Here is a 12,155-nt window from a genome sequence, read left to right as displayed (position 1 = left end):
AGTTTGGTATCCCGGGGAGGAGTATGCGGGTAGGTCATGGACGTATTCGGGATTTCCTTGAGGGTAGTAATAAGGGAGGTATTCTAGGTCTGGATTGGGAGAAAGCTTATGATTATGTGGATAGGGAATTTTTGATGGAGAGTATGGTGAGAATGGGTTTTGGAGGGAGGGTGGTTGGATGGATGAGGACTTTGTATGAGAATGCATCAATGAGAGTACAGGTAAATGGTAGGTTGGGTAGTTCTGTAAGCATGGGGAGGGGTTTAAGGCAGGGGTGTCCACTCTCCTAAATACTCTTTGCATGTATGCAGAATCCTTTCTATGTTCTGGTTGATGGTGGGATGGGAAGGATGGGGGAGAGTGGAGGATATTGTGGGAATATTGTTGGTTATGTAGATGATACAACTGTTTTACTTAATGAGATAGAAGATTTAAGTAAAGTGGGAAGGGTAATTGAGATTTTTGGGAATGCTACTGGAATCAGAGTTAATAAGCAGAAATCACGGTTGCTGGAGGTAGGCGCTTGGGTAGGAGGGACCTTGAGGGAGGAGTTTGGTTGGATAACTGTAGATAGGCTAAAGATTTGTGGGATTTTGATTTTGGCAGATGCACAGGATAGCAGGAGGGTTAATTCAGAAATGGTAATGGACAGAGCTTTGAGTAGGCTCAGGAGTCTAAGGGCCGGGGATGTAACCTTGCATCAAAGGGTTGTGGTGGTAAATACGCTGATTTATAGTAAGGTGTGGGGAGTGGCGGAAATTTACCCATTACGAAGTCAGGATATTATGGAATTACAAAGAAGAGTCTTAAGGTATGTGTGGGGTTATGGGAGGGCGTGGTTGGGCAAAGATGTGGTAATGACTGCGGTAAGGCAGGGAGGATTGGGATTGATTGCATTAGGGTCTAGGGTGAAGGCGCTATATGTGAAGCAGAGGTATATTCGGGCAGTGGGGGAAAGGGGTCTTCAGGTGGGGGAGGTGATGGGGGATATCCGTAAATGGTGGGGTGGCAGGGACTTAGTGGAGTGTGAAGATATGTTGTGGTTTATGTTAAAGGTACGCAATGTTAAAAAACTCAAGGCAAAACGGTTAGTGGGTGTGGGTCGTCGTCAGGAATCAATGCAAGGGATGGCAGTGTATCCCACATATGATTGGAGAGTGATATGGGTGGAATTTAGTAAATTAAGAATACCGGCAAGAGCGAGGGAATTAGTATATAGATTTCTTATGGGGACGTTAGCATCGAAAGAGGTGCTAAGACGAATGGGTTTTGTGAGAGAGGCGTCATGCGGTTTTTGTGGGGAAGTTGAAACGGCTTTTCATGTAGTATATTTTTGTTCTGCTTTGGAGGTGGTAAGATTGTGGTTGAAGAGGGTTTTCTTTTTATTAGGGGGGGACAGATATCACCCCTTAGGGCTTTAATGTTAGATATGGGAGGGGTACCCAAGGAGGTGGGGAGGGCTATCAGATATGTAATAGTTGATTACTTGTATGTTTCTTGGGGGATGAGGGAGGTGGAGGGGAACATTAGGATAAAAGCGTTGGCGGCGTGTTTTTATAGGACAGCATGTAGGAACAAACAATTATATGGGGGAAGGTGGGTAATTAGTTTTCCGGAGGGATATCGTGGACTTACTGTTGAACGTCTACTCTGTTTGGTGACGGGGTGAGAGGCAAGGGGTTGGTCTCTTCAGTGGTGTGTCCTCTTGGAGTGATTGGAAGCCTGATGAGGAAGGTTGATTGGTTTGCAAGGTGGTTGATGTGGGTAAAGTTTATTCGCAGGGAGCCGTCGGGGGCTCCGGGGTATGTAGACCTTATGAATTTGTAAAATCACAGAGTCAAAAGTTGTATGTGATTTTCGGTTTTTTCTCTTATTGTTATAAGAACCATTTTATATAGGAGGTTTATATTTATATGTATATTGTGAGGTTATGTTTTATATATTCGAATCTGATGATAGATTTAGCCTTGTCATACGTCTCCTTTTTATTGTATTGAATGGGTACATTATGCACTATGTACGAAAATATATAAGTATTTGATGGGGTTTATATATACCCTTATTTTGTATGGAAGGTCCTATTATATATCGAGTGTTAATCGGTAACATTAACTTTGTGTATGTGTAGGGTGTTTGGGGGAACCAATGTCTTAGGTATAGTTCTATCATTGAATGTAATATTTTTAGTTTATTTGCAGACAAGTCATTTAGCGCTTTATTTCTATGTATGATCCAGTTTGTTCTGTACGAACAAGTGCACATACACGTATGTGTGTATATGCATGCGTATATGTATACATATATATATGTTTACAGGACTCGTTCCTACATGTCTTATAACGACTCCGACTGTTTTTGTTTGGAAGTCGGTTGGTTGGGTTATTTTAGTAGAAATTGTTATCAATGACCATTCATTAGGAAAATTAATGTTTGTTATTTAGAACGGGGACTGTACATACGGGAGGGGGGGTAGAAGTGTCAGCTGTGTCTGCACTGGCAATAATGATTATTGTAAAAGGAGGGTTTGTAGGTTATGTATATGGTTGTGGGTTATGTATATGGTTGTAATATGGCCATGATCTATGGTGTTCTTTAAATGTACCGGGATTGTGTACTAGAGGTTTTTGTAATATCTAGTATGGTTTTTATTTTATACTCTTATACATTATTGTTTTTGTTCTATGTTTTAAATAAAAATATAAAAAAAAATAAGGATAAGGCTGCTGTAATTTGCCAGTCCCAAAAGAACTGACACGTATCTCAGAAAATTTTTTGTTGAAACCAACTTGCCAATCTAATTACTTAAAAACGAGATCCTAAGGGCTCGGTATCCTGGCTATCAAGGAAATTTTAAAACCAGTGAACATAACCATCAGGCTTAGAATTGTAACCCTGGAAACCACACTTATATCTCACTATGACAAACATTCTCGTGAAACATGGCGTACCATCCATACCTAATTTTCACTACCTTCCTCTTACACACTACATAAGCTCCTGAGAAAAACAAAAACAACCCCCCCTTTACATCCCCCCATAAGGAGACCACTCCTTTGTCTATCCTCAAGGACCCCGACAAAGGGAACCCACAGTGAGGTTCCTATAACCTTCCGTGAAACTTTTTCCCCAGGACACCCCATAAACCAGCATATTCCTACACTTCGTCCTATAGAATCTAGCTGTCAACGCTTTTATCCTCTTATCACCCCTTAATCCCCTCATTCCCCATGAAATGTCCAGATAATCTACTATGATATACATTATAGCCCTTCCAACATCCCTAGGCACTCCCCTTACATCCAGTAGTAAAGCCCTTAAAAGCGGCAAACGACCCCCCCCATCAGTCTGATAACCCCACCCATCCATGATCTCACCCCCTCCAAGGAGGTACAAAAGAAGACCACATGAAACGCCGTTTCAACATCGCCACAAAACTGACAAAAAGCCTCTTCCACAAACCCCATACAACGTAACACCTCCTTGGAAGCCAGAATCCCCATGATAAAACGATTCACTAATTCTCTTACTCTAGCCGGTATCCGAAGCTTACTAAAATCTTTCCAAATAACCCCCCAATCATACGTTGGATACACGGCTACCCCTTGCATAATTCCCTGACCTTTCACTACCCTCACCAACCTTTTCACTTTGATGTTATCCACCTGTTGCACTGTCAATAAAAATCTCAACATATCTTCACAAAACCTCAATTCCTTCCCACTCCACCATTTACGTGCCTCCTCCATAACTCTTCCTTCTTTAGTGCCTCTCACACCCCCTTCCCTCATATACCTCCGCTTGATATATACAGCCATTACTCTCAGTCCTAAAGGCAACAAACCTAAACCCCCTCTTCGAACATCAGTCATAACTACCTCCTTACTTAACCATGCCCTCCCAAATCCCCACACAAACTTCAGCACCCTCCTCTGCATTTCTACAATATCTCGTACCTCTAAGGGAAAAACCTCTGCCACCCCCCATACCTTGCTATAGACAAGTGAATTTACCACCACTACCCTCTGATGTAAAGCTAAGTCCCTCGCACTTAAACCTCCTAGTCTACTTAAAACCTTACCAATGACAGACTCCGAATTTACCCTTCTGCATGCCTGCACTTCCGCCATATACCATATCCCACATACCCTGATTGTGTCAACCACTGTCCATCCTAACCCCATCCCCAAGTCCCCCCCCCTATCCAATTACCGACCTCTAGTAACCTTGATTTCACCATATTAACTATCATTCCGGTATTCATACCAAACATCTGAATCACTCCACCCACCCTCCTTAACTCCTCCTTACCCTGTAGCAAAACAGTAGTATCATCCACATACCCAACGATGCCCCCTTTGCACCCCCCTTCCATCTCCTGTTTGTCAATCACCCTCTCAACAGACTCATAAAAAGGATTCTGCACACACACGCAAAGAGCAGCTGTGACATCGGACAGCCCTGCCTCAAACCTCTCTCCATGGGTACACTTCCACCCAACCTCCCATTGACCTGTACCCTTACCTCTGCCTCAGCATACAGGGTGTTCACCCACCTCACTGCCCCCTCCCGAAACCCCAACCTCTCTAAGCAAACCCCTAAGAAATCTCTGTCCACGCAATCATATGCATTCACCCAATCTAAACCTAGTATTCCCCCTCCTGTACATCTCTCTAGAAAATCCCTAATCAACCCATGTCCATCCCTCATCCTTCTTCCCGGAATTCCCAACTGCCCCCTATGTAACACTAAACCCAACACTTTCCTCATTCTGTTGCCCAAAACCTTAGCAAAAATCTTGTAATCCAAGCACATTAACGTAATCGCACGGTAATCATTCAAAACTCGGCATTCCTTCTTTTTGGGCACTAAAACCGTGACACCCGTTCTTTGCGATTTCCCCATCCTCCCACTACTTAACATACAATTCAAAACCCTCACCAGACAATGCTGTACACTCCCCCAATGACACCTATAAAAATCGTTTGGTATGCCGTCTATGCCTGGGGTTTTACCCTGGCACATCCCAAAAACTGCCTCCTCCACCTCCTCTACACTAATACTACCCTCGAGTCTGTCACTGTCCTGCTCACTTAATACCCTATTAAACCCTTCATCCCCAAAACGTCCCTCACCCACTCCCCCGCCAACCCTCCTCCACTTCTCCCTAAACCAAAAATCTGCATACAAACTAATATTTTCCGTGGTGGATAGGCCTTGACCCTCCTCAAAGCCACCCCCCCCCCTGTACCTGCCTCAATATACGCCAAGGTGGTTTTCGCCTGCCGTTCCTTAAACCTCATTAATACAAAACCCGATGGCCTATCCCCCCTTAAAACATCCTCCAACCCCGCCCTAACTCGAATTGCCTCAAATTTTTCATTGTGAATTTCCGCCAACCTATTTCGCAAATGTTCCATGTCCTCACTCCGCCCCACCCGTTCCTCTGCATAACAGTCATTTAACTGACCCTCAAGAAAATTTTGTAGACCATAGCTCCACCTCGCCATCTCCTTACCCTGTACTTTAAAAAATTTCGCGATTTCAACTTTAGCCCTCATTTCCCACCAATCCAACAAATCCATTTCCATATTCCTAGTCTCCCAAAAGGATTTCCACCAATCTTCAAACCCTGTAGGGTCACCCTCATCCCTAAGTAGCCTCACATTTAATTTCCAGTATCCTGCATGAACTCTCACTATGCCATCTACCCTCAAATCTGCTATAACAGCACGATGATCTGAAAAACCCACATCGTTAGTCCTCACCCTCTCCACACCTATGCCCTGCCTAACATAAATCCTATCTAACCGTGCCTCATATCCCCTACGAATAAAAGTGTGCTCCACTCCATATCCCCTACTTCCCACCACATCTACCACTCCAACATCTCGCAAAACATCCCGCAGAACCCCCAAAACACAACCCGTCCCCCTCGGAACCACATCACCATTCCTAATGACACAATTCCAATCCCCACCAATCACCGTAAAAGCAGGTAAACCTCTCAAGTGATATACCAGAACATCGCGTACAAAATCCACCTTCACTCTAGCGTTACTAGTTGCTGGCATGTACACACCTACAAAACTAATCCTCCTGGCCCCCCAAAACCCATCCACCCAGACAACCCTCCCTCCCCCCCCTCCTCCCAACCCAGGATACGCAAAGGACTGGTCTCTTTTACCGCTACAGCCACACCTCCTTTCAACCTCAAAGCATCACATGTAAACAACCTATAACCTTTCAACAACAACTCACATCCTAACCTATGGTTATGTTCCTGCAAAAAACAGACATCAATACTAAATCTCCTCAAAACCCACTCTAACCATACCCTCTTGACCTCGGTTTTAAGACCGTTTAAATTGAAAGTTACACACCTGAATTTTACAAGAATGGCGGCTTACCCCTGTGCCGCTGAGGCTTACTTGGTCCTCCTTTCATAGGTCTCGGTCCTTCTCTATCAATCCCTCGTTCCTGCCCTCCATCCCCTCCCTGTTCCTTCCCGCCGAACTTCCCATTGCCCCCCCTCTCCTCCCGGACTTGCCTTTGCTACCACAGCTGCCCACATCTTCTTCCCAGGCCTCTGCGCTGGTGTGAGGACTTCGTCCATGTCTGATGCCCCCGCTGATCTCTTGCGGGAGCTACCCTCTACACGCATATCTTCTGCAACCACATCTTCTTGATGGACCTCCACCACCACATTGCTCTCCTTTCGAACCTCACTCAAGTCTTCCTTACCCTGCTTCTATTCATCCATCACCTTGACATCACCTGACCTCACATCACTTTCCACACCATGCTCCGACTCTTCCAAAAAATCCTTCAGCACAGCCTCCAAAATCCCTTCCCGAGCTGAATCTGTAGTACCTAACGGTCTGTCTGACAGCGATATTCCCTCCCCCCCTCCGTTTCCACTGGTAGTGTAACACGTCTCCAAAACCACCTCTGCTCTGTCGACCTCCTCACTCCATAGGCCTGTACTCCGGCTTTCCACTTCACCCGTCATAACGTCCGTGGCTTCTAATGGCGTATCCACAGAAGCTGTCTCCTGATGCCTAGGGCCCTGTCTCCTGGGGCATTGTGCCACCATGTGCTCATAAGAGTCACATAAACGGCACGTCTTCCTCTGCCCCGCATAGTGTACAAAAACCTGTGTTCTATGGCTATGCAATGTGACATGTGATGGTATCGGCCTCCTCAGGGTCATTTTCAGTGTGAAGGATCCTTCCGGCAGCCCCTCATAAGGGCCGTCCCTCCACATTCCCATGCTCGCCGAGTGTACTGTCCCATAACCACTGAACACATCTTGCAGGCTGTATGCTGTTGCCTCGAAAGGTACATTCCTTACCTTCACCCAAGTAAAATACTTAGACACATCATGCAAGCATACTTCCACTGCCGAATTGATAATCATCCTCCTTTCTTGAAATTCGTCGACGATGGTAGAGTAGAAGTCAGCTCTCATGAACTTCACGAAGACCCTTGACATACCATTCAGTGCCACACCATACAGCTCTTCACTGGGGATGCCATAACAGTCCCTGATAATGCTTGGCAGGAGAACGTTCATCGTGGCGTTGCTTAAAGATCATCTAACCAGCTCAATGCAGACAGTATTTATGCGCCGGTTCATTCGGTCCGCCATCTTGGTGCTAATGCTATGTTTTCCTCACCAGGTGGCGTGCAAGAGAAACTGTAGAACAGTCCTCTCTCCCCGCAGGTCGAGAGACGAATGATGTGGGACTGAGACAGGGGTGCCCCATGTCTCAGATCCTATTTGCATGTCTACAAGATCCTTTATATAGGATGATTAATGTTGGGGTAGATGAATGGGGGGTATGGCAGTGGGGTGCTCCTGGTATAGTTGGGTATGTTGGCGATACAATGGTTTTAGTTGGGGGAGAGGAGGGATTAAGGAATGTAGGTCGAATCGTTGAGATATTTAGTGGGGCAACAGGTATGTGTCTTAATGGAGTTAAGTCTAAATTGTTATGCTTGGTTCATGGTTGGGAGGGAACTTAGGACAAAAGTATGGTTGGCAGGTAGTAGATCAAATTAAAGTATGTGGACTATTATACAGAAGGGCAGGGCAAGAAGCTAGAGAGGTCAGGTCCGTAAGGGTTGTGCAAGGAGTGCCCCTCAAGGAAGGTTCCTTGATGTTGGTGAGGGGCTCTTGATTTAGGGAATTGGATCTGTGCTCCAGTTCCCCGAATTAAGCCTGAATGCCTTCCACATCCCCCCCCAGGCGCTGTATAATCCGCCGGGTTTAGCGCTTCCCCTTTGATTATAATAATAATGTGCAAGGAGTATTAAGGAGATTGGGGGGAGTACAGACGAGTGGGCTGACGATCCATCAGACAGTCATAGTTATAAATACAGTCATTTACTCTAAATTGTGGCAAGTGGCAGTGGTTTATCCGTTGATGAAGAATGATGTGAGGTTGGTGCAAAAGAAGGTAATGCGTTTTATTTGGGGATATGGTTATCATTGGCTTAAGCAGACAGTCGTGACAACACCATTGGGGAGGGGAGGATTAGGATTAATTCCACTGTGTAGTAGACTGAAAAGCATGTATGTGAAACATAGTTATATATGGTTGGGAGGGGATCGGGGTGTAAGGGTGAGTGAGGTTATGGATGATGTGCAGCAGTGGTGGTGGGGGGGGTAGGGAATTGGAGGAGTGTATGTGTATGTTGAGATTTTTATTGAGGGTTAGCAAACCGGGAAAAGTGTTGATGCGAGTTTTGGGGAGGACTGTGAGGGGTAATGAGGTGATGGAGGGGGAGAGTGTCTTTCCTTTATATATATTTTTTTTAGAATTTATTAAAACAAATATACAATATAAAAATTAAATACAGAGACATCAAGTGTGAACAAAAGTGTCTCCTTACTATAAAACATAACACACAGGTCATCCTGTGGAAAAGTTTACATTCCAGCTGTTGCAAATTACCCTTAAGTGATCCATGCCTGATTACAACATACTGAAATAAAGAAATACCATAATCTCTTCGCGTCCTAAAAAATTCTCCTACCACAAAAAGAAAGTCTTCCAACCTGATTTTATAAATCTTATAACCCCTTTTTCTCTTCATGACAACTGCAATATAATCTGATGACCTGCCCCATACCATATATGTGTAAGTACATATTTTACTATACATAAAAACAAATAAAAAATAACATGCCCGAAAAGTATACTCATAAGAGTATAATTACCTTATAATACCATGATAAATACCATCGAATCTGATGTCCTTCCTTAGATCATATATGTTTAAATACATATTTTACAATATATAAAAAATGACAAGATAACTTACCGGAAAATAAAACTCAGAGTATAATTATCATCCTACATGGCTACCCAAACCTGAGTTAATACTTTTCTTTTACGTAAAAAACCTTACAGACTTATACTACACATGTTCCTATAAAAAACCATTCAACCCAACTCCCGTACATCACCTTTATTATCAAAAGCAAGTTCCCCCTTTGTAAACCCGCCGTTGACCATTCCCAAACTCGCTATCACACCAAATTGCCTTACTTATGTTACACATTACTAAATTGCCTTACTTATGTTACACATTACTAAATTGCCTTACTTATGTTACACATTACTAAATTGCCTTACTTATGTTACACATTACTAAATTGCCTTACTTATGTTACACATTACTAAATTGCCTTACTTATGTTACACATTACTAAATATATATATATATATATATATATATATATATATATATATACAAGGAATTCGCGAGAGCATGCGAAATATACACAAACACTGATCTCTGGCTGAAGGAGACTCGAACCTACGAACCTTAGGACAAGGTACACAGTGCTTTACCAATCTACCCACACTGGACCAATACCTTGGCGTGTAGCATGAGCTACACGTTTGATCCAAGGCAGCCAGCTTTCAGGGAGAAGGCTTACAGCTTTTCATCTCATCCCCTGCATGCATCAGCCTTACTAGAGATTTGAACAATGCAAGGAATTCGCGAGAGCATGCGAAATATACACAAACACTGATCTCTGGCTGAAGGAGACTCGAACCTACGAACCTTAGGACAAGGTACGCAGTGCTTTACCAATCTACCCACACTGGACCAATACCTTGGCGTGTAGCATGCGCTACACGTTTGATCCAAGGCAGCCAGCTTTCAGGGAGAAGGCTTACAGCTTTTCATCTCATCCCCTGCATGCATCAGCCTTACTAGAGATTTGAACAATGCAAGGAATTCGCGAGAGCATGCGAAATATATACAAACACTGATCTCTGGCTGAAGGAGACTCGAACCTACGAACCTTAGGACAAGGTACGCAGTGCTTTACCAATCTACCCACACTGGACCAATACCTTGGCGTGTAGCATGAGCTACACGTTTGATCCAAGGCAGCCAGCTTTCAGGGAGAAGGCTTACAGCTTTTCATCTCATCCCCTGCATGCATCAGCCTTACTAGAGATTTGAACAATGCAAGGAATTAGCGAGAGCATGCGAAATATACACAAACACTGATCTCTGGCTGAAGGAGACTCGAACCTACGAACCTTAGGACAAGGTACGCAGTGCTTTACCAATCTACCCACACTGGACCAATACCTTGGCGTGCAGGGGATGTGATGAAAAGCTGTAAGCCTTCTCCCTGAAAGCTGGCTGCCTTGGATCAAACGTGTAGCTCATGCTACACGCCAAGGTATTGGTCCAGTGTGGGTAGATTGGTAAAGCACTGCGTACCTTGTCCTAAGGTTCGTAGGCTCGAGTCTCCTTCAGCCAGAGATCAGTGTTTGTGTATATATATATATATATATATATATATATATATATATATATATATATATATATATATATATTTATCTCGGCACGACACATGTCGTGCCGAATAGGCAGAACTTGCGATCTTGGCTTAAATAGCAACGTTCATCTTGCCATATAGGACAAGCGAAAATTTGTGTATGCAATAATTTCGCCAAGATCATTCTGAACCTAACGAAAAAAATATATTTCACTGAGTTTGTTTAGAATTAAATTATTTTAAACAAATCTAAAATATATTTTGGTGGGTTAGGCTAAAATAAATTGTTCTTGTTATTATAAGGTTAGATAAGTTTTCTAAGATTCTTTTGATGCAAAATTAAAATTTTTTACTTTAACATTAATGAAAAAAAATATATCTTTAAAAGTATAAGAGAAAATTTTAGAAAGGACTTAATTTTAAATGAGTTCTTGCTAATTGACCAGTTTTACATATTCGGCACGACATATATATATATATATATATATATATATATATATATATATATATATATATATATATATATATATATATATATATATATATATATATATATATATATATATATATATATACAGACCTCCTGAAAAAAGTAAACGATGGTTCCACTATCTTAAATGCTCCACCAACCATCAAGGCATGGCACAACTTACTACTTTTTGGCAATGTCTGCTTAGCTGTGCCGGAAAGAAGAGGAAAGAGGCTAGCCTCAATGATAATTAAATCCTTAAGAGATTTTCCTAGAGTTGATAACCTCATTTGCCTTCCCCGTCAACACAAAAAAGGGAGAGGCAGAACCCCCACTCACTCTACTGACAGTGAAAAAGTCAGAGTCCAGGTGAGCAAGAAAATTGAAGCGGGCAACACAGTGGGGGCAATAAGAATTATTACCAGTGAAGATACAGTTGCTCCCAGGGATGCTGACACGGCTGAAGCACTTAGAGGAAAGCACCCTGCCAGGGAAACCAGTGGCACCAACAGTTCCAACACCTCTGTCCCCACTATGGAACCATTGATAGTGGAAGACTCAGACATTTACAAAGCAATAATGTCGTTCCCATCTGGCTCTGCTGGGGGTTACACTGGAATAAGGCCACAGCATTTAAAGGAAATGGTTAATCCAGTTATTGGGGAAATTGCAGAGACACTGCTTTCAGAGATCACAAGGTTCGTCAACAATTCCTTGGCTGGTCTGATCCCTGATGAAATTAGACCTTTCTTTTTTGGTGCAACACTTTGTGCACTTAAAAAGAAGGATGGAGGAATTCGGCCAATTGCAGTAGGCAACACCTTACGCCGCCTCGTATCCAAAGCTGCTGTCCGAAGTATTCGTGCACAGGCAGCC

This window comes from Cherax quadricarinatus, chromosome 81 (assembly GCF_038502225.1).
Source record: "Cherax quadricarinatus isolate ZL_2023a chromosome 81, ASM3850222v1, whole genome shotgun sequence".
NCBI classification, from domain to species: Eukaryota; Metazoa; Arthropoda; class Malacostraca; order Decapoda; family Parastacidae; genus Cherax; species Cherax quadricarinatus.
Note: the sequence above shows the minus strand (reverse complement) of the source record.